The sequence below is a fragment of the Canis lupus genome, chromosome 23, assembly GCF_011100685.1.
Source record: "Canis lupus familiaris isolate Mischka breed German Shepherd chromosome 23, alternate assembly UU_Cfam_GSD_1.0, whole genome shotgun sequence".
NCBI lineage: Eukaryota > Metazoa > Chordata > Mammalia > Carnivora > Canidae > Canis > Canis lupus.
This window is the reverse complement of record NC_049244.1, coordinates 15,609,769-15,633,726: the sequence shown is the minus strand read 5'-3', so window position 1 is coordinate 15,633,726 and position 23,958 is coordinate 15,609,769. Positions and strand designations below refer to the sequence as shown.

General features: G+C 36.4%; 1 protein-coding gene across 13 annotated transcripts in view; it reads left to right on the top strand.

Moving 5' to 3' along the window:
- The window catches only part of RBMS3 (RNA binding motif single stranded interacting protein 3), a 1,328,331-nt gene that overhangs the window by 400,386 nt on the left and 903,987 nt on the right, over positions 1 to 23,958 (top strand). For 2 of the 13 annotated variants that reach the window (XM_038570638.1, XM_038570639.1), the window contains exon 2: positions 9,115 to 9,212. The exons of the other annotated variants lie outside the window; for them this stretch is intronic. The gene's annotated coding sequence lies outside the window, so the exon portion shown is untranslated. The remainder of the gene's footprint in view (positions 1 to 9,114; positions 9,213 to 23,958) is intronic. 13 annotated transcript variants of the gene reach the window in all.

The following is a 23,958-nucleotide window of genomic DNA, read 5'->3' as shown; positions in this document are numbered from 1 at the left end:
TTTAAATTATTAATTTATTTTCCTTAATAGGTATAGGGTTATCTGAATTTTATATTTCATATTTGGTAAGTTGCGGTAGTTTGGGGAGTTTTTAAGGATTTATTTTACATCACTTAAGGTCTAAAATGTATATGTATACAGTTATTTGTAGTATTGTCTTAGTATCCTTTGATATCTATAGGATCTGTAGTGATATCCCACTCCATTCCTAGTGTTAGCAATTTGTATCTTTTGTCTGTTTTCCTTGTCAGTCTTGCTAGAGATTTGTCAGTTTTATGTTATAATTTCAAAGAAACAACTTTTTGTTTCATGACTTTTCTGTCATTTTTAAAAATTTCATTGATTTCTGTTCTTAACTTTATGATTTCCTTACTTTGTTTGCTCTGGATTTATATTGCCTTCTTTTTCCAGGATCTTGAAGTGGAAGCCTAGATTATTTATTTGAATCACTTCTTCTTTTTTAATGTATGAATTTAGTGCTATAGATTAGTTTTTTACCACTACTTCAGCTATATACCATGAATATTGTTGTCATATTATCATTTTCATTAAGTTCATTTTTTTTTCTTAAATTTCCCTTGGGCTTCTTTGACAGATGGGTTCTTTAGAAGTGCGCTGTTTAGCTTCCAAATATTTGGAGATTTTCCTGTTACATTTCTGTTACTGATTTTTAATTTGACTCAGTTGGGGTTAGAGAATACATCCTGTATAATATCAATTCTTTTAGATATGATAAGGGTTTATTTTGTGTCTTTGTATATAGTCTTTCTTGGTATATATTCCATAGAAACTTGAAAAGCTTCTCTGTAAATGTGATTAGATCCTATGCTGCTTTTGAGTTTTTCTATATTCTTGCTGAATCTGCATCTAGTTGTATCAATTTCTGAGAGAGTGGTGTTGAAGACTCCATATATCTGGATCTGACTTTTCAGTTCTATCACTTCATGCTTTACATATCATGCTTCTCTGTTGTTTGGTGAATACACATTTAGAGCTGCTATGTCTTCTTGATGGATTCACCCTTTTATAAATTATACAGTGTCATTCTGTGTTTCTTCTAATTTTCTTTGCTCTGAAGTCTAATTCATCTGATACTAAAATAGCCATTTTGCTTCCCTGTGATTAATTTTTGCATAATAAATATGTTTTTATCCTCTTACTTTCAACCTTTCTATATGGTTATATTTGGAATAAATTTCTTATGGGTAGCATATAGCTGGGTCATGTTTTTGAATCTACTCTGCCAATCTCTATAATTGCTAGGTATATCTAAAGTACTTACATTAAATGTAATTATAGATATGTTAGGGCTTAAATATGCCATTTTGTTTTATTTTATTTTTTGTCTTCTGTTTGTTCTCTTTGTGTTTTATTACTCAGTTTCTTTTCCCTACCTTCCTGTGGGCTACTTGACTATTTTCTGGAATAAAATTTTGATTTATCTGCAGTGATTTTTGAATATATTGTTTCATATAGCTTTTTCAGTGGTTACTCTGTATATTACATTATATACATAATTGATCTATACTATTTCTAAGCATGTTTTGATTCCAGTATTTCCATTTGGTTCTTTTTAATATTTATATTCTCTATTTCTTAGGTGAGATTTTGAAAATTTATTTCAAATGTGTTCATAATTTCTTATTAGACTTATTTTTATGATGGTGGCTTTAAATTTTTTGTCTGATAATTTTAACATTCCTATCATCTTAGCATTGGTGTTTACTGGTTGTTTTTTCATTTAAGAAGAGGTTTAAATGACTCTTGTTATGATAAGTGATTTTTCAATTGAAACCTGGTCATTTTATGTAGTTTGTTATAAGACTTACGATCTGATTTATGACTTTTGTTTTAACTGGTTTCTTCTACGACTGCTCCAACAGGAGAAGGGATGTATGGCTTCATTACTTTGAGGTGGGGCTAGAAATCCAGGTTTCCCACTCAGCCTCTTTTTACACCCTAGGAAAAGGCAGGCTCCTCATTACTGCTGGATGAGATAGGAGTTCTAACTACTCTAGGATTCCCCCGTTACTACCTTGGCTGTGAGGAATAGGACTGCTTTGTTACTGGTTCCCATGTGGCTTCCACTGACACAATAGCAAGAAGAGGGGGTGGCCTTTACCCCGGGGTGGTGGTGAAAATCCTGATTCTACTTGGTCTTCAATGACCCTGCCTCAGCAGAGTTGGGACACCTTATTACTGCTGATGGGGCTAAAAATCCATAAACCATATCATCTCCACTAATCCTATAGGTATGGTCTCATTGCCACTTGCTAGAGTGAAAGTCTCAGCTTCCTACTTAGTCTTCTCTGATACTACCCTTGTTAAAGTGCCCCATTACAGCCTGGAGAGGGTAGAAGTGTAGGTCTCCTGCTCAGCCTTTGCTCGTTCTCCCTGTTTGGTGTAGAGTGGTGTTATCTGGAAGGCTTTGTCTTACTAGACAGTTCCATTCTTGGTTCTTTGGATAGATAGAGCAGTCTTTGGGGTTTTGTTTTGTTTTTCCTGTACCCATTGATGTTTGTGAGTTGCTGACTGTTTCAGTTCTAAGTCTGGTAGACATAAAGCAGAAAGCAAACCTAGAGAACTTACCACTGTGTCATTCTGTAGCTTCTGAGGATCCTGGCTGGTTTATCTTTTTCCCCTCTGTTTTTCAAAACCTTATTATGTTTATTTTGAATACAATGTTAAGGTTTTCTGATTGTACTTGGTAAGAAGAATAGGGAAAGATATGTCTACTGCATCCTATCAGAAAGAGAAGTCTGCATTATTTATTTTTCATCAACATTTAGAACTTTCCTCATAAAGGAACTGAACAGATTTTTTTTTCTATCAGATAACTGTAACTCCTTTTCTTCCCTTTCCACAGACACTAAAGATGGTTATGATTTGTGTCAATTTTGTTGTTGTTGTTTATCATGTTGGATTTTTGCAATAAAGTCTAAGAAGAGGCTTTTAAAATGTTTCCAAGTGGATTATCTCCTATAATTTAAATTAAGTACTTTACAATATTGATATTTTTCAATTAGTGTGCTAAGCACATAAGTTGTTATTCAATGCAGAAAATACATACAGAGGAAATACTTGGGATAATTTGAGAAAGAGTAAAACAGCTTGAATCCTAAATACTGGTATAGGTTCAACAGTTCTATCTTCATGCTCAATGAACAAGATTATACTTTTGGACTAAATCTATAATTTTCATATCAGTGCTTTGGAATATTGCCTTGAAATGAACTTTAAGCATTTTGAAAATGAGAGATCACCTTTTCCATATTATGATATTTCACTTTCTTTTATCCAACAGTTGAAATAATGTAAAGTGGTGCTACTCAAAGTGTGATCTGTAGAACACAACATCAGCATCCCTGAGAACTTGTTAGAAATGCAAATTCTTGGGCCTAGCATAGATTTAAAATTTCTGGATATGAGATTCAGGAGTCTGTGATTTTAACCATTCTTGAGATCAACAGATGATTATTATGTACACCTTTGTCACAGTGGGTAGGAATTCTTTGGGTTCCAGAACCTCATTGCCCATTTCAGCTCTACCACTTCTTAGTTGTGTCTTGCTACTCACTGGTTGCCTCGGTTTCCTTAATAGGGTAAAATAGGATATACCTCAGAGGATTGTTTTGAAAATTAAATAAATAAATGAATAGATAAAAGGTATATGTAGTAGTGCTTAACACTTTCTTAACAGCTGGTAAATATTAGCTATTCTTATTAAAATACACAGTGATCATAATAGCTAAAAAGGAGAACCTTAATTGATTTTTTTCATTTGTATTTTCACTCACTAGAATTCATATGGTTTGGAAATACCTGATTTACCTGTATTTAAGCCAGTTGCTAAGATAGTATCTTTTTTCAACCATGGAAATATGAGCCTATTACATATTAATTTTACATTTTCTAAGAGAGATTTGGTACACTTTCTAGGAGAGATTTGGTGCAGAAAGCAAAGAATACATGGAGACATACATATGTACATACACACATACATGCACATATACACATCAATTGATTTACATCATATTTGTGGGGGATAATCCACGGAACTCAAGCAAATTGGAGCACTGGGGTTGTCTCATAAATGTCCCTTGTTCTTGTGGCTCCTGGGACCTTTCTACCCCTGCCCATTTGATAGTTCTAACATAGCACACTGAATTCATCCTTTCTCTTAGCTACTGTTGTGCCTCTGAACTTAAAATCTTCTCCCTTCTAATTCTCTGATGCTCAGTTTTTACTGTTCTATTGTAATAATGTTCACTGTGTCTCAATCCCATATACGAGACTCAGAACTTGATATGTATATTCCTACTTCACCCTTATTTCATGTCTTGCTACATGGACTTGTCAGAAAGATAGCTTTGCCTGTAGTCTGTACTTGGATCTTGATAATTATTTTTATATGAAAATATCCTATCTCATCATAAGTTTAATCATTATTTATAGGGCTGTAACATGAATAGAGCATGTTCTTTATCTTCTTATATATCTAGACTTTGATTATTCTATGTCTCCCATGAAATGACTTCAAAAGAACTAAAATTTTAGATAACACTTTTCAGTTTTTAAATTATTGTTATGGCTACTCTACTACTGATAATATCATTCCCTGGGCTCTTCCTTTATATGAGACACTGTGTACATTATATAACCTGACTCATTTAATTTCCATAACCCCATAAGATAGGTACTGTTATCATTCCTATTTTCTAGAGAATGAAACTGATACCAGGAACTTCCTTAAGTCAAACTGAAAGTATAAGTCATGAGTGACTTATAACTCAGGTAATCTGACTTCCAGAGTCCTCCTTCACAGCCACTTTAGTCCAAAATTACCACAGAGGGTATAACAATTACGAGAGATTAAGTAAACTTGGCCTGGTGTAACTACATAGGTTCTTTAGCTTCTAATTCTGTATATTCTCCATTATACCAGAGTGTAATAAATGTTTGCTAATGGAAATAAAGACTTGGGAGGACTTCTTCCATGGATCGTATTTTTTTCTACCTCTGACTTCTGGGATCTCATCATAGCGATGCAGAATCTTTTTCCATATTTTAGGTATAGGAATAGAGAGAGAGGGCAAAAGGGAGAAAGGGAGAGAAGGGAAGGAAAGAAGGATGAATGGAGGCAGGAAGAAGGTACATTTCATTAAGAGAGAAGGTATCTAATTTTCCATGTGCCATCCATGGTTTTGTTTCTATTTTACGGATAAAATAAATACCCTTATAGTTGTCACCATTCAATTGTAATGAAAATCTATCTGAGAAAATATTTTAACATTCTCCCTCTATTCCTTATTTATACAGAGGAATAACGGGGAAAAAATAACATCAATAACAACAAAAAGCCATACCTGTGATCTTGGCAATTACAACCGTTAAATCTAGCTTTAAACTCTATTAAAGTGGGACGCCTGGGTGGCTCTTGGGTTGGGCGTCTGCCTTTGGCTCAGGTCGTGATCCTGGAATCCCAGGATGGAGTCCCGCTCTGGCTCCCTGCATGGAGCCTGCTTCTCCCTCTGCCTGTGTCTCTGCCTCTCTCTCTCTCTCTGTGTGTCTCTCATGAGTAAATAAATAAATAAAATCTTAAGAAAAAAAAACTCTATTAAAGTAATGGGACAAAAATTAAGAGGAAAAATCTGTACATATCCAAGGAGTAACAGAACATTAGCAATAAACAACCTGGTTTATAAAGCACAAATTGGGCTAGACAGGTTTGGTCACACTTTTCCAATTGAATCACTGAGTAGTGAATGAAGAGAAAGAAGTCAGTATACTGTATTTGACCCATGAGCTAGGGTCACACGGCTATGTCTCTCTGTACTTAAAGACCAACCCAAGGAGGAGGAAGTTGAGGAAAACAAGTCAAATCAGCTATGGCAATTATTGATTTGTAACTTAGACTCTGATGGGGAGCTAGAAAGCAAGGAATCAGAACTGTGTAATTGGAGTGGTGCAAGGTGATAAGGTGTTACTTTTTAGCTGAATGTTGTCAATGCATTTGCTTCTTAGAATTCTAGGTCTGTCCCAGTTTTTACTGAAAACTCAAGACAAGTATTATAAACTATCACCTTTGACATAATAAGTGGTCTTAGGGCCTGGCTGTCACCAAATCTAGGTGTCTGTTACCGATACCCATACTGCTGTATTGTGGTGGCTATAGTTGTGATCTTTATTTGTGTTCTTCACATTCCAGGACCATTGTCTCACATGCAGGGAACTTATTTGAGCCAGGGGATTATCACACCTTCTAATATCACCCAAGCTAAGAATGTTTCCATTGTCTTTTCTTATTTCATGGAAGTACTGTCTCCCAGAGTATTGAACTACAGGGCTGTATGGAAGCATGTTGGCAGTTTCATGTATTCCTTTACAGTCCATCTAGGTAGGGGAGATTTGACAGCCTACTGACTCCCCAGATATGCAGATGGCCAGCATATTCTCTTTCAAAGGAATTGGTTTTCCCCCTTCATTTCTAGTTAGCCAATTTCCCACAAGTCAAAATGCTATAGTTTAGCATTTTCTTTTACTAAAACTTCTGCTGTTATGTAAAAAAAAAAAGGGGTGGTGGAGGTTTGAATAGAGCCAAGAATATCATACCATTTTCTAGAGCAAGTAGTTTCAGAATAGATCCATCCTGGAATCCATAAATTCAATTGTTGATTAACTATATGCTTTTCGAAAATGACTTTAACATTTGGAATTTCCTTTGTATTTTGTTTCTTTTCAAAATTAACAGTGGGTCTTTTTAGAATTTTATTTTAATTCAATTTTATTTTATTTTTTTGGGGGGGAGGTCTTTTTTCCCATCTGTGCAACAGATCTTCTCCTTGGTGATGGCTAAGAAGATTATGTTAAGGAAAATAAATTTAAATTATTACCTGTTCTTCCTTGCTATAACCTTTCTCTCTCTGAATCTGATCCTTCCTTTCCAATCCTGAGATAAAGTTCTTTATATTTACACTGGTCTTTGGACACTATGTTTTAAATATTGGCTATCCTTCTCTATAATCTGGTTAGTTTAAGATACTGGGGCCAAGGGCAGCCTGGGTGGCTCAACAGTTTAGTGCTGCCTTCAGCCCAGGGCGTGATCCTGGAGACCCGGGATCGAGTCCCACGTTGGGCTCCCTGCATGGAGCCTGCTTCTCCCTCTGCCTGTCTCTCTCTCTGTGTCTCTAATAAATAAATAAATCTTTAAAAAAAAAAGACACTGAGGCCAAGCCCATGCCATGTTTCTCCCCCTATTGCAATAAAAAATCTTGTTCACAGATACGGATATGAAAAATAATTTCCTGTGATGTTAATAAGCGGAGAAAATTAGATTTTAAAAATTTTTCTATTTTCAAACAGCCTTTCATGAGCGCTAACTGGATAAGAGAAGAAGTCACAAAGGAATCTGTATTTGTTGATTATCAGCTGTGTACCAAGAATTGTTCTAAGTGCTTTACTGGACATTTTTCATTTAACCTTTCTAATAAAGCTACAAGATATTTTCCTGTTGTAAATGAGAAAATCAGGTATTAGAGAGTTCAAATTAATAGTCTAAGATCACAGAGAAAATGACAAATAGAGCACAATTAAAATCAAGGGCTGCTATTTCTTTAGTGGAAAACAGGCTCTTAGGCCAGGATTTGTATCTCCCTGCCAGTATCTTTCATTATCCACTCTCCTCCATCTGCCTATGACACTTATTGATAGCTTTAAAAATTTTATTTAGTGGAAGATAATACAGAAAGGTGTATAAATAACTGTGTAACTTGATATATTTTCACCAAGTTGACATAGTCATGTTAGGCCACACCCCAAATCTAGCTCTAGAGCATTATTAGCACCAGAAGCCCACCATATCTTCCTCGTGCTCCTTTCCTGGAAGTAACCCCAAAGGTAATCACTATCCTGACTTCTAGAAATATAGATTAGTTTGATTTGATTTTGATAGTTAGCTACATAGAATCATAGAGAATGTATTCCTTTGTGTCTGGCTTCTGTACATTTTGTTTGTAAAATTCACGGAGGTTTTCCCATTAAGCATCAGCTCATTCATTTTCATTACTATATGATGTTCCATGGCATGCCATGTTTGTGTTTTTACTTTTGATGGACATTTTTTTTCCAGTTTAAGGCTATTACCAATAATGCTATTCATAACATTCTTGAACAAGTCCCTTGATATACATATCTGTTGTCTATATAACTAGGACTGGTGTTGCTCGGTTATATGAATGTGTATACTAAAATGTGATGAGTTTTGACAAACAATATGCCAGCTCATTTTACACCAGCAGTATATGAGGATTCCATTTCTTCGGCATCCTTGACAGTGCTTAGTATTGTCAGTCTTTTTAATTTTAGCAACTTGGTTAATGTGTTTAGATATATTGTGGTTGTAATTTGCCTTTTCCTGATGTTGTGGATTAATTATCTTTTCAAATGTTCATTTAATTGATAGTCTTTTGATCTCATGGCTAGGAGCTGGACTATCCTTCAGAATATAAACTTTGCTACTAAGGTTTTAGACCAAAGTATTTAGGATTTAGCAAGGAACTCCTCACATTTTGGCCTTCCTCTAGGTTTTTGGTACCATGAAGTCCCCCATCCCAGCAGAGTTTATGTTACAGGTGCTTTGCCAAAATTTTTAAAATTTTTACATTTTACTTATTTATTTATTTTAGAGAGAGTACAAGAGCACCTGCACGCAAATGTGGGGAGGAACAGAGGAAGAGAGAAAGGGAAGGGGGAAGAATCTCAGGCAGACTCTACACTGAGCGCAGAACCCAACATGGGGCTCCATCTCACAGCCCTGAGATCAGGACCTGAAATCAAGAGTTGGATGCTTAATTGACTGAGCCACCCTGGCGCCCCTGTCAGAGGCATTTTGATGATTATTTTCTGGCCATCAACCCCTTCCCCATTTAACTATCTCACAATGGCTGTTCTGTTCCCATTTTGTAAGTAAAGATGTTGAATGTACAGTATTTCTTGAGCAGACTTAAGTCAAACCTACCATGTTCTGTAATGAGGTCTGGCCCTAAAGTGCTCCAGTGACCATTCTCCTTTTCTCTTAACTCTTGTTTTGATTTGTGGTCCTTATTATTTGCTCAGGATTGTTCTGCCTTCAGACTGCCTCTGAATACACAATTCATTGTGCACCCATCCACGCTGAAGCAAGGGAGAATTGGCATCAAGGGTCTCATCCCATAGTGAGTATGTTTTGAGAAGGATCCACAGTAGTTTTTAAAATAATATCTACCCAGTAGAAATTGGGCTACAATCTTCACTTTTTTGCAGCCATTAACTTTTAATCCCTCCTACCTTGGCAAAAGAAAAAAGTAAAAGGGCAGTTTTCTTGCCCAAATGCATCAATAAAAAAAAAAAAAATCAGTCCTGGTTTATGCTCAGTAATTTAACATCAAGCAAAATCATTACTTATATAATCTAAATTATAGCTTTGCTATTATGGGAGGAAACTCATTTTTTAAAGAAGGAAATTTCCACCTTTCTGCATAAAAATACTTCTATACTATGGTAACAAATCAGATGTGGAAGCTATTGTGTTTTACTTTGATAAACATAAAAGCCTACTTATATGGTATTAAGGCTGTCAAACTTATAATCAGATTTTGCCTTCAACATTGACTAGAATGGTCTTTATCAGTTTAATTTGAGTCTCTGCTACTAGCCAGGAAGAAATACTTATCCTCCCCATATTACTCACTGAGCTCTGTGGCATTAATTTTTTTTTAAGATTTTATTTATTTATTCATGAGAGACAGAGAGAGAGAGAGGCAGAGACACAGGCAGAGGGAGAAGCAGGCTCCATGCAGGGAGCCTCATGCGGGACTCCATCCTGGGTCTCCAGGATCAGGCCCTGGGCTGAAGGAGGCGCTAAACCGCTGAGCCACCTGGGCTGCCCTGGCATTAAAATTTTTAAATTTTACTCTAAAAACTAAACCAAACAACCAATCAGCTAAATGAACATGCGGGGGCACCTGGGTGGCTCAGTGGTTGAGCGTCTTCCCTCAGCTCAGATTGTGATACTGGGGTCCTGGGATTGAGTACTGAATCAGGTTCCCCATGGGGACCCTGCTTCTCCCTCTGCCTATGTCTCTGCCTCTCTTTCTGTGTCTCATGAATAAATAAATAAAAATCTAAAAAAAATATTAAAAGATAAATGATCGACACTCAGAAGTGCATGCATAGTAATTGAGAGGCTGTAATTTTGTTCTCTTTGGCATAGTAACTGAGGATTTCTCTTTGCTCCCAGTGCTTAATGCGATACAACAGGCGTTCCCCTGACTTTGCCAATGTTTTGGAGACTGACTGACAAGAAACTTACACTGTGTTTTGTTAACAGGATGCAAGAGACTTTTAAAAATTAAAAAATCTTAATTGGTTATTTAAGAAATGATTGATTAAAAATAAATACAACCTAAAAAATTTATTTAAATTGAAAACTGTTCATATGGTTGGCATATCTTTATTGCTTCACAAAATACTAAGAGAATTAAGTTAATAGTAGATTCTCTTTTACTCTGGGATGAAGACGTTTGTTTTGGGCATTAATTAACCAATTCATTACTAAAGGTTTTATATTCTCATTAAATATAGACTCAGGTCCAGGAACTCAGAAAAGGACTATTTCTAGACATGTATACTAAAATAATAAGTTAGAAGATATACCAGTCTACATCTTTGTACCTTAATTTCCTATTTATATAAACATAAAATTTCTAGTAGTTTTCAAATCTGATGTATAAGTCATTTCCAAGGCCCCATCCTCTAATCATAGGCCAGTCCCTATTGGCAAAGACTAAGTCCTGACCACATAAACATGAAAAAAAAAAAAAAAAAGCTGCACTGCAAAAAAGAGGGAATATATACCCTTGTCTCAAACTACATGACACCTAATCCTCTGTTGGCTGTTTTCAATCATATATTTCCCTTTGGTCTCAGAAAGTTAATGGGCTATGCTTTTTCTGCAATGTCTAATTTTTTATGTGATTCCCTGAATTCACTCACCATTTCCACTGTAACAAACATTTTGTGTAGCAGACTGATTAAAAGAACTCCTTAGAAATCCCAGCCCCATGATTTATTTTCTTTGTGAATTTGAGTTCTTTTACATATAGGGAAGCAGAGAAAATAAACAAAGATAATAAATCATGGAGGCATTCTGGTCCTTGATTACAGCAGTCTTCAAAGCCATTTGTATGTCTTCCTTCCTGGGGTTATTGAGTCCTTCCTTAGAAACCATGAACCAATAATTCTCTTCTTTTATAGAGGAAGTTGGGTTTCTGGTGCTTGCAGTGACTCATGAGTTATGCTAACTGATGAAAGTAAATATTCATATTTGCCTTTGTCCCTGATTTCCCTTTGCCTTTTTATTATTATTTTGCTTTGTATTTCAGAACTGTATATCCTTTGTCACATAAGAGGAAAGATTGATGAGCTGAATTTCAAAATTTCTTTAGCATTCTTATATAACATGGTTTCCAAAAATATTTAAACATGAGATCATCACCCTCATGCAGTCTCATTATTCACCATCTAAAAATAATAATAAAAAATATTATAATAATCCTAGAATATATAAGGATAACTATAGGAAATTGATCATAAAGGTGCTGGGAGCCACACTACCTACTATTTGGGGAGATACTTGAAAAAGATACATTTTCTCATAGTATTTGCAATAATGATTATGAAGGTACTTAATATTACAAATGTGACTTACCAGCATGATTGTCATCATGAGTAAGGGGTATATTGGAGACCAGAAATCATCCCTCAGATTCTGTGAGGATTAGACTTTTCAGTTTGATTATTATCAGATTGTTATTATTTTATTTTTATGTATTTATTTTAAAAAGATATATTTATTTGAGAGAGAGAGAGAGAGTTTGAGCATGGGGAGGAGAAGAGGGAGAGAGAGAGAGAATCCTTAAGTAGATCATGATCTGAACCAAAATCAGGAGTGAGATGTTCAATTAACCTGAACCATCCAGGTGCCCCTGAAATTGTTATTACAAATCATCTCATAAGATCTTTGCTTCACAGTGTTTTTATTTGTTGGTTTCCTTTTGGTAAGAAAGTCACATCACATAAAAGGTTTAAAAAGAGTTAGAAATAGGGGCCAGGACATAGGGAAACTAATAAATGGGGATTGCTCATCCATCCAGAGCATAAATCACTGGATAGCAACCATTACACATTTTGACTTTTACAAGCCCATTCATCCATGAAACCATGTTAAAAATTATATTTTAGGACTTTGTTGGGGAAAAGACAAATAATATTATATGAAAAAATTTCTTTGTGGGTGTCTGCATAGCTCAGTTGGTTAAGCGTCTGACTTCGTCTCAGGTCATGATCTCAGGGTCCTGGGATCAAACCTAGCATCAGGTTCCCTGCCAGCAGAGTCTGCTTCTCTCTCTCCCTCTGCCCCTCCTTCTCCAGGCATGCTCTGTCTCTTGCATTCTCTTTCTCTCAAATAAATCTTAAAAAAAATTTTTTGTGACCTGAAATTTCATGTTTTTCTTCTAATTAAAAAAGAGCATTTTCCTAGGTCTCTAAAAAGTATTATGGACTCTTGGCAGTGTGCCTGTTATGCCTGCCAAATAGATGAGCCCCAGACAGCAAGCTACCCACTCACTCTCAGCCATTAGAATATGTTTATATGATCACACAATTGGATACCATCTTAGATAACGCAGGGCAAAGCTCTGGGGATTGAACTTTAGGGCAGGTGTGTTTCAATACAAAGAGAAAGATGATAGAATGTGGTATAGGAGAGAAGACTTCGGTCTGGATTCTAGAGATTGGGATGGAAGTGACAGGAGTGGAGATCCCAAGGATGTGGAGAAATGTTTAAAAATGGAGCAGATGGAAGAATGAACAGAATAATGAAAAACAAAAATCAAAATCCTGATCCCAGTGATCTCCAAGGTTATCACCAGAATCATACATGTTGGAAATGACTCCAGTTTTAATAGCCCTTCTTCAAGAAATTGCTTTTATTTGTATAAAATAGATGATTTGTCATAAAGTGTCTATCCGTTTGCTTTTGCCTTACCTCGATGGAGGAAAATTATCCTCTATGCAATTCCAACACTGAAAGAAAATTACGTTTTTTGCTTTTCTGTATTTTTCCCAGTATATCTTTTTATGAACTTCATAAGCTTTATACTTGCAAGTCTTTTAATTGAAGGAACGTCAAAGCCTCATGTGTCATTGGAGACTTGCAATCTCTGTGCTCACTTCATCTATGAAAAGTTAGAAGTCAGCCCTTGTTGAAATTTTTTACCTTCATTTCTGCTGAAAATAATGCCAAATGTTAGCAGAATTGGTGCCTGGGGGTAGGGGTATTTTAATTAAGCCTTAGACAGGTTTACCAAGTTGCCTTTGAGGACTCTTTGAAAATTGAGCTGAGATGGATACACATGTCAACATACTATAGGTGAGTACAGTCAGAATCGTCTTCTTATAGAATGAGGAGTTTTTAGTCTGAACCCTAGAATAAAAACACAACTTTACTCTATTGCAAAACATCCCCCTTTACCTGAAAATTTTTTAAAAATTGATTTTAATTGCTTTTCTTTCAGTATTTTGAGTCATTATTGACATGATAAGATTTCATCTGATGCTCACATATGTGTGGGAAAATACATGGTATCTCTTTCTGTGGGTTATAGAAAGAGACAGTTTGGATAAATGACTTCTGTCTAGACAGACTCCTACCTTATGTTGTGTCATTCATCAGGCAAGGAGAATAGGAAATCAAATGGAGAGGAACGATTGTGATGTTGCTAACACATCAATGGCAAGCTGATTTGAATAGTATTGACATGATGTGTAGCAACTCTACTAACCCTGTAATTTCTTTGCAATTTCAGCAGGTTGTGTTTATAAAACAACAAAAGGACTATGTAAAATCCAGTTGGTCATCAGGAGGACTATAAGACATGAGGGTTGTTACCCATGCAGTGACTATGTACAGTGTTCTCCAAACCTTGAAGACAAAGCTTTGTGAACTGCTTTGGGTCAGCTTATCAGGGACACACACAAGCCCAGGTAGCAATATCTCCAAGGGAGTTTGCTCTTAGGGAGAGAGGATTAAAGACACCATATAGTTCTCGATACTCAGTGTTCTTTGATTGAGTCAGTTTGTCATGCACAGAAGCTGACAGTCTTTGGATAGTCAACATACTTTCATAAGAAGCAGAAAGTTTCATCATGCAAACTTTTTCTCTCATTTTCTCTTCCCATTTGAAGACTTATTTGCATGGTCCTCACCCCAATAATCTAAATTACAGAGATGCTTTCCTGCATATTGTCTATGCTGGGATAAAAGCATATAGAAACTTTGATTTTATTAAGTGCACTTTGCACACAGAGATTTACTTTCCAAATAAACACTGATTTATGCACTAATAGAATATATGCTTTCGATGCTGTTTTAGGGAATTCTGAAGGATTTATGACTTTCCCCTCATTTCTCTCTTACAAACTTAGACAAACCTCAGGATTTTATCATTGCTTTTGACAAAATACCTTGAATTGAAGGTTATAGTAAAAAGTGCTCCAAATGCCAAATATTGGATAAAATCTGAGGCTGTTCAGATTGCTAAAAAGAATCCCAATTTAGCCAGCCTTCCAAAATTAAAAACCAAATCTGCAAAGCCTTATGTTATTTTTACATATTGTGTGTGCAAATAAAATAGAACATTGGACCATTTTTCATAGTATTTAACTAAATCACATTTGTTTTCACCAAATGAGGAATAAATTCTTCATTTACTATATCATTTTACTTTTCTCTTCATGACTCTTTTTCCCAGGCAAACAGATTTTGCAATCAGATGCCTACTAGCTGGATGTTCATGAGCTGTGATGGATTACTTTTAATAGGTGCTATTTTCCTCCTTCATTAACTGCTCTTTATCTGGTGGACAATGCTTTAGCCATTTACCCAAACAGTCAATGACATTAAATGTGTTTTTGAAAAGTTGATTATGTACACACAAAGATGTGTTTATTTTGGGAATATGTATGAGTAAAAGCTTGAGAAAGAGAGAGAGTGTGTGTGTGTGTGTGTGTGTGTGTGTGCGCGTGCACATGCACTTTTTAGACTAAAACTCTCTCCACTGGCTGACTGCCATCTCCATGCCAGTCTCCATGGCAACTTTCTTAAGGATAAGTAACAGAAATGTGAGGAGGCCGCCTGCCCACAAACAAAGCTGCCACAGCCTTGCCAGAGACCTGACTAAACAGAATCCCAGAACACTCCACATTCCGTGAGAGTCACACAGGTTACAGCAGCTGGCTCCATTTAAAGGTGCAGCGCCTCTAGTTCGGGGAGGAAAGTTAAAGAATGTCTTCCCACATATCAATTGGAATGTAGATGCACAACCCACACGTCTCAACATTTTTTTCCCTTCCTGTCGCTTTGAATAACTAAAGTATTTTATACCTAGCACCTATTTTTGAGTGATATTTAGAACTTTGGTTCACAGAGACTATTGCCTGATACGGTGTGCTGAAAACCCCACCAGGACACGATTTATGTACCTTTAAATCACTTGCATAGCGTGTCAGTTAAGTAATGCTTAAAGTTTTTGTCCCATTCTGCTTTTATGAAAGTAATGTATTTGTTTGCTCTTTAATAAATCATAATGCTTTTATGCAAGTTTTCCCAAGAAATTAATACAATTCTTTGTTAGAAAATATTGCTATGGATTGAATGTTTGTGTCCTTGCAGACACAAATTCATAAATTGAAATCCTAACCTCCCCCAAAGTAATGGTATTAGTAGGTGGGACCTTTGGGATGTGCTTAAGTCCTCAAGGTGGAGCCCTCATAAATGGGATTAGTGCTCCTATCAAAAAGGCCCATGTGGGATCCCTGGGTGGCGCAGCGGTTTGGCGCCTGCCTTTGGCCCAGGGCGCGATCCTGGAGACCCGGGATCGAATCCCACGTCGGGCTCCCGGTGCATGGAGCCTGCTTCTCCCTCTGCCTGTGTCTCTGCCTCTCTCTCTCTCTGTGACTATCATAAATTAATAAAAATTAAAAAATATATATAAAAAGAAAAAAAAAAGGCCCATGAAAGCTTCCTAGCCCCTTCCTCCATGTAAGGACACAGTGAGAGGGTGCTGGCTAAGAACTAGGAAGAGGGCCCTCATTACAGGACATGATCATTTTGGCACCTTGGTCTTGGACCTCTGACCTCTAGAACTGAGAGAGATAAATTTCTGTTGTTTGTATTTATATACCATACATTCTATGTATGGTATTTTGTTATAGAAGGCCAAATGGACTGAGACAGATATATACATATTTACATTATTAATTCTCAACCTGGGACAATTTTTTCCCCCTTGAGACACTTGGCAATACCTGGAAACACTTTAGTTTGAAATGGGGGCCATACTACTGGCATCTAGTGGGTAGAGTTGGGAATACTTGTAAATATTCTATAATGCACAGAAGAGCTCCCCAAACAATGGATTACTGGCCCAAAATGTCAACAGTGCGAAAGTTGAGAAAACCTAGTGTGCATATATGTAGATGTAATGAGTGTAGGTTTTGTGCTGTATGCATGTGTATGTGTACACATACTGATTTTAAAATGATCATAACGTGTAGCATGATCAGATAGCAGTAAACTATGCTAGGGGACTTTTCTAAGTTGTTTTTGCTCTGTCTGCTCAGAGTGGGAACTAGAATTCTAACAATGTCAATCTTGGGTCCACTCTTCAGATGTATCTGTATAGTTTGTTTGGTACTCTTGGAACTGCAGTTGTTTTTTTTAATACCACAAAAGATTACCTGAGCACACCAGATGTATCCTAGGGAGTGAAAACTATGTATAGTTTATTTTGTCTCTGAGAATGATTTCTATGCAACGAACTCTAAATAATATGCAAAATGTTTTGACATTAACTATTAATTCTTTCCCATTAGGAATTAGTAAAATGCTTAGTAAGTATGGCTAAGGAAAATACTTATGATCTGCAGCATCTAAATTGCTCATTTCATCACCAAAGTTCTGCTGATGCTCTCCAGAGTGCTCATCTTGTTTCTATCCAGTACTGTTCATAGTTTCCCCTGTATCATTTTTTTTTAAACTGATTATGGAAAATTCTGAGTTTCTAGTTGTACAAAGGCGAAGTTCACTTTAAAGACAAACCAAAGAAGTTTTGTTGTGTTAAGCAGTGCTACTCAAAGTGTGGTTACTTGAACTGGCAAAGGACTACAAACATTTAATTACTGGTCCCAATGATTTAGCTATAGATATTCAAAGCAATCTTTTAGAAGCTTTTATAGTGATTTGATAAAGTGCATGTTGTCCAATAGTGGGGTGTTGTTGAATTTGTATGTTGAGTCATAGGAGGTCACTAACTATGAAGTAGTCAGTGGGATCACATGAACTTACATGGCAAGGTCACACATTGGTCTATGACAAATTAAAAATTAAAAAAAAAAAAAGGCCAAGCACTTATAATGTAAGAAATAACATCACATTCACAGTTTTTTTAAACCTGGAAATGCCTTCTTATTTTATTCATGCATAGTTTAGGTCTGCTTATATCTGGGCATGTCTGGTTAAGCCACCCTTGTGTTTTATTGTGTTGCAAAGGTTAGTTGATTACTCTTCACAGGCAGAATAGTGTATGCATTTGTGTAACCTAGAAAGGGTCTTCTCTTGCAGAGAAATGAACAGCATGTGTATAATTAAGGTTATGTTATGCTGCTGTAATCAGCAGCCTCCAGATCTCAGAGGCTTAACTCAGCAAAGGTTTATTTCTGGCTCACAGTACCTGCCTATCATGGGTAGCAGGGTCCTCTCATTGTAGTCACACAGGAACCCAGGCTGATGGAGCATCCACCATGGTTAACATTCCTGACCCCTCTCCAGAGACAATGGGAGTCTGATTGCTTTTTCATCAGGTAATTAAATGCTATACCTCAGAAGTGATGTATGTGTTACTTCTCTCCCCTTAATGGCCAGATCTAGGCCCTTGACCCCATCCAACCACAAGAGAAAGGGGTACAAAGCAACATACCCAAGACGTAGGGACCCAGAGAGATTTGGTGAATCCCATTAAAGGCTATGACACTGGAAAATCCTGAGGCGTTATTATTAAGCATACATATTTGCTTTTAACATCCCTAGGTTCTTTTCAGCATGTCACATCCACTTTTACTTAGGCATAGGAGGCGGTATAGGGAAGCAAAAATATTATTATTTTGATTTCAGATAGAACCCTAACCCTCAACTTAGTTGCGGTATAACTACACATAAATTATTTAACCACTTTGAAATGGAACAATAATGTCCACCTCATGGGTTTTGATGAAGATTGAACTGGTAATTTTTATTAAAATGTTGTGCGTATTTAGCAGGCCAATGACAGTATTTACTAGTAGACTGTAATAGTTTGAAAAAAAAATCTTGTTACCATCTAGAAAGGTCTAAATAAAATTAGAATTAATTTAGGTAGAACTCAACTATCAAACTGTGAGAGATCCGTAAGCATCTTTACATCTGTCTATTGCTACTGCTCTAGCCAATACATCTTGAATTATTACTTAAGAAATCATGGTGAGAGTGGGATGATATTAGCTATCAAATTTTTTTCTTTGGGAAGAAATGCTTCTAGTCTTCATAAATTTCCATCAAAGCCTTTTGCAGTGCCACTCGGGTCTTTATTTTTCTACATTACTGTGTAATATAGGTTTTAGGAAATTAAACATGTGATATGATGGATCTTATTTCAAATCCCTACTCAATTTCAGCTGAATTCCAGGCTAATTACATATATCTACTTTCTGTTTAAGAGTTGATTATATAGGTTAATTCTTTAAAAAAATTTTTTTTTTAGTTTTTGTTTTAATTCCAGTTAGTTAACATACAGTGTTACACTTGTTTCAGGTGTACATTGGAGTGATTCAGCAATTCCATACATCACCCCCCAATGCTCATCACAAGTACACTCCTTAATCCCCATCATCTATTTCATCCATCCCCCACCTACCTCCTCTCTTTAAAAACATGATTATTAAAAAGACGTGAACTAAACCAATAATAATGATAATTGATATACCAAAAGATTATTTCCTCAAATAGTAGATACTATTGATGATTAAAACAACTTTGCATCTATGACAAGGAAAAAGCCATCTCAGCAGTAGTAAAACATGTGTCAGTGACTCATTTCCACTGTAGGGGTAACAGTCAGGCTCATAGTCTTCTTTTTGGGCCCAGACACCAGCGAATAGTTTGATCATACTACTGAAGTGTGCTTGCTCTTGTTCTTTCTGCTGCCTCCCATTCCTCCCTCTTGAGACTCTGAACCATGCTATTAGTTGAATTATTTTGAAAATGGATGTTTTGCAGGTGTATATTTATTATTGTTTCATCATGAACACTGGGGTGTTTTGATGCAAAAATATTTCCCTTTTCCTACAACCTAAGAGGGCTCTTTCCTGTAAGGGGTGGAATCTGTATCCCTGCCCCTTTAATCTGTGCTGGCTGGGAGACTTCCTTTGGTCAGCAGAAGTGATGGTATGTCATGGTATGTCACTTCAGAGCCTTGACCTCAAGAGGCCTTGCATTCTTCTGTTTTTTTCTTCTGGAATCCTGCCACTACTATAAGAACAAAGCAGGCTAGCCTTCTGGGGGATAAGATATTGTGTAGAACAGCCAAGTCATTTGATCCAAGGCCATTCTAGACTAGCCATAATTCAATGATCTTTTAGCTGACCAAACCTAGGAGTGAGCCCATCAGAACCACCAAGATGTGGGTGGGAGACACCTGGGTGGCTGAATGGTTAAGCGTCTACCTTTAGCTCAGATCATGATCCTGGAGTCCTGGGATCAAGTCCCACATCCAGCTCTCTACGGGGAACCTGCTTCTCCCTCTGCCTGTGTCTCTGCCTCTCTCTCTCTCTCTCTCTGTGTGTGTGTCTCTCATGAATAAAAAAATAAAATCTTAAAAAAATCTCTGCCAAGATAGCCCTTAGACTATGATAAATAGTACATGGAGGTGTTTAAATCATCAAGTTTGGGGTGATTTGTTGATGCTGCAGTTTATTTGTACCATAGACATATTTAAACTTTCCATGTCTAAGTGAAGGAATGGGGCAATAGTTTGTGTCAGTCTCAAGATTTATCAACTGAATCCTATGTCTTAGAGACTTTCCTCCCCAAATAAAAATATTCTGTATTCATCTGAGACCTCTCATTTTGACCACTGTATTAGTTTCCTTTTGCTGATGTAACAAAATAGCACAAATTTAGTGTCTTAAAACAACACAAATTTATTATCTTGTAGTCGTAAAGTTTAGAAGTCCTGAAGTTCAGAACTTTAGAAATCTGATTTCTAAAAATCATCAAGTTCTGGGGTTTGGTTTGGTTTTGTTGCTATTCGTTCTTTCTCAATTTTTTTTTCCTCTTAGATTTTACTATAAACAGCAAACACAAAGCAGGCCATATCTTCACCACTTGGCATGGAAATATCTGCAGCTAAATTATCACTTAGAAATGATCACTTAGAAGTTCAGCTTTCCATTTTCAGGACACATTTTAGTTAGCTTTCTACCTCTATATAATGTGAAGCCTCTTTCTTCTGGTTTCTGATAAAATATTTCTCATTTATTTCTAAGCCATTGCTAACTATGCATTTAAGACCACACTCTACCAATGGTCTGTTTATGAAGATTTAAATATTCTTTAAGAAAACAGGATTTCTCCACTGTGCTCCCCTCCTTTCATCTGAGTTCTCACCAGCTGATTCATTAATATCCATGTTTCTGTCTGTTTAAGGCAATCTAGGCTCTTTCTGTAATAGTCATCAACATTTTTCTAGCCTCTGTCCATTGCTGAATTCCCAAGCCACTTCTACATTTTTAGTTCTTTTTAGAGCAGCAGCCCACTTTGTGCCAGAGTCTTTGTTTCCCATTGCTACTGTAACAAATTACCACAAATTTAGTAGTTTTAACCAACATAAACATATTATCTTACATTTCTGGATGATTGAATTTACAAAGTCAATATGTTGGCAAGGCTCCATTCCTTCTGGAACTGCTTGGGTAGAATCCATTTCCTTGCTTTTTCCAGCTCTAGAGGCCACCTACATTCCTTGATGTGTGACCTTTTCCTCTGTCACCAAAGCTAGCAGCATAGATTCTTCAAATCTCATTTATCCTTCCTCCTTTCCTCTCTGCCCTCCCCCTTTCATCTCCATTTCTGCATCAAATGTTTGTCTCTGATTCTAACACTCCTGCCTCCTTCTTTTAAGGACACTTGCGATTTATATAGGCTCTCCTAAATGATCTAAGATAATCTTCCTGTCTCAAGATCCTTAATTGTATCTGCTAAGTCCCCTTGCCTTTTTGAGGTAATATATTCACAAATTTTAAGAATTAGGACATAGACATCTTTGAGGTGGTGGTGGGGGGATCATCTACCTGCCACAACCACCTTTCTAGGTAGTTTTCTATTAATATTAAAACCCAAGTCTATAGCAAATAGTATTCTTTCATGAATGTTAAAAATGGGATACACATATCAAAATTATCTTTCTAAACAAGGAAGGATAAACTCTATCTTATCAGACAGAAACTGAAATATAGTGAAAAGTAAAAGAAGCCCCACATAATTCCTTAAAAAGCATCCCTTTTACATTAAGGAGGACACATGATGTAATGAGCACTGGGTATTATATAAGACTGATGAATCACTGTCCTCTACCTTTGAAGCTAATAATACATTATATGTTAATTAATTGAATTTAAATTTAAAAAATAATGGAAAAAAGCTATCCCTTTGAATTCTAAGCTATTCCTTAACAATTCACAGTTTAAATGGTTTTAACTAGTATTGCATTTTTACTAGTAAGAAAGACTGCTCTTCATATTCATGAAGGTCTTTCAACAATAAAAAAAGAACACCTTTGAATTAGTAAGAAGATGAAAATGCCCAGTGCCCTGTCACTTCTATGATGCTAGAGGTGACAGTCTGCCTCCAAAGTGGCTAATGAAGTCAGGGGAGCAGTCCTTGGCCTCTTCTATCCAGCAGTCCAGTTAGACTTCCAGTTTAGGGACAGTGCATCAGGCTAAATGAAACCTTTCAAGGCCTCTAAGGTTATTTGTCCATATTTTGGCTTGGGGTTTGATCCCTGCTCACTTAGCTACTCCATTGCCATTGTTACTGTTGATTTTCTAATATGCAGCTTCTTTTAACTCCAGCCACAGTATTTGTCACTCTGACCTTCAGTGACATTGAATGCCACAAGCCGATTATATCTGTGGAGAGGAAAAATTTCCTTTTATATATTTTGTTTACTTGCTGTTACCTCCCTGTGACTGTAACTCTAGCTTTGTAAAACTGCATAAGAAGACAGAAGAAAATTGCACAGAAAAAAGGACTCCTCCTCTCCCCCTCACCCATGGTAGTATTAAAATAGTACTTCTCAGTGTCTTCCATTAGCAAAAATAAAAATATTGTTTTTGTCACCTCATACAATTTAAATATATTACCACCTCTTTCACTGTACTTCTTTGAAGATCTTTGGATTCTGGTGCAAATAGTGCTCTTTATATATATAAAAAAAAGATTATTAACTTCCAGTCTAGGACTGTTTCACTTCTGGGTCTAAGGTGCAAGCAGTGAACTCAAATCTAATTCTCCAGCATGGTGTTAGGTACTCTCCCTTTTCACATTCTACCCAGCATCCTGTTTGCTTTTGAAAATTGGTTTTTCATGGTGGAGAACATCATCAAAGTAACTCCAAAATATCTCCAAACTGTTTTCTCCATAGAACATTTGGTTAGTGTAAAGCCCAGCTGTTGACAGATGCTAGTTACAAGGGAAAAGTTACCGTTCCATGATACTCACTCCCTTGCATTCATGTGTTATGCTCTTGTGACGGTGGAATGCTGTGGACTGACTTTTTATACTTAGGCTACAAAAAAATCCAGAATGCGTACCTGAAAGTTGATTTGATACTTTGCTGATGCATATTATTTCCCCCTTTTCAGAGTTAATTTTCATCTGCCATCAATCTGCCTCCTCACCCAAAATGCTGGAGTCCATCTGGAGTTCCTTTAGATTGTGTATGTGTGGGTTTCCCCCTCCCATCAAATCAAGGCAAGTTAGCATCATCAGAAACCTTTCCAGTTACCATCTGCCACCTCCCTGCAGATTTGGAGATGCCTACAGAACTCACGAGTCCTGAAACTGGTCCTGAACAGGATTGCCTCTGAGGCCATTTTATGCTGAAATTTGTAGGACTATCATTAGGAATTCTTTTATTTTCTAGAATTTTGTTGGCGTGTGTGTGTGTGTGTGTGTGTGTGTGTGTGTGTGTGTGAGCCTGTGTAGGCATGTATTTTAATGCATGCTATGGTTGACTTTAAATAGAATTTGAATTACAAACTGCGGTATTTTATAGAAGGCAGTATAACTTAGTGGTTAAATATAGAACTATCGGGTTCAGAACACATAGGTGTAAATTATGATTCTCCCAACTCATTTTGCCTTCTTAGACAAGTTACCTGTGCTTTCCAAGGCTCATTTTCTCCTTCTTTAAAATAGTCATCATGATAGAACCTTCTATGTAGGTTTTTTTAGAGGAATTAATGAGACCCTATGAATAAATTATTTAGCACAGTGCTTGGCAGGTATTAAATGCTCAGTAGATTTCATCATTTGTTCTATATCTTGATGAAGATGTTCAGGCAAATGTTCAGGAAAGTTCCAACTTGAATAGGAATGCGGTTATATTGTTTAAGAATACATTGACATTTATTCACTCAATATACATTTATTTAACACTCATTGCATGTCTGGCACTATAGATATAAATTCGAGGTCCCTGCCTTTCATATAGGGAGAAAACCATAAGAAAAAGGATGATAACACAATTGTGTCAGGTATTATGGTAA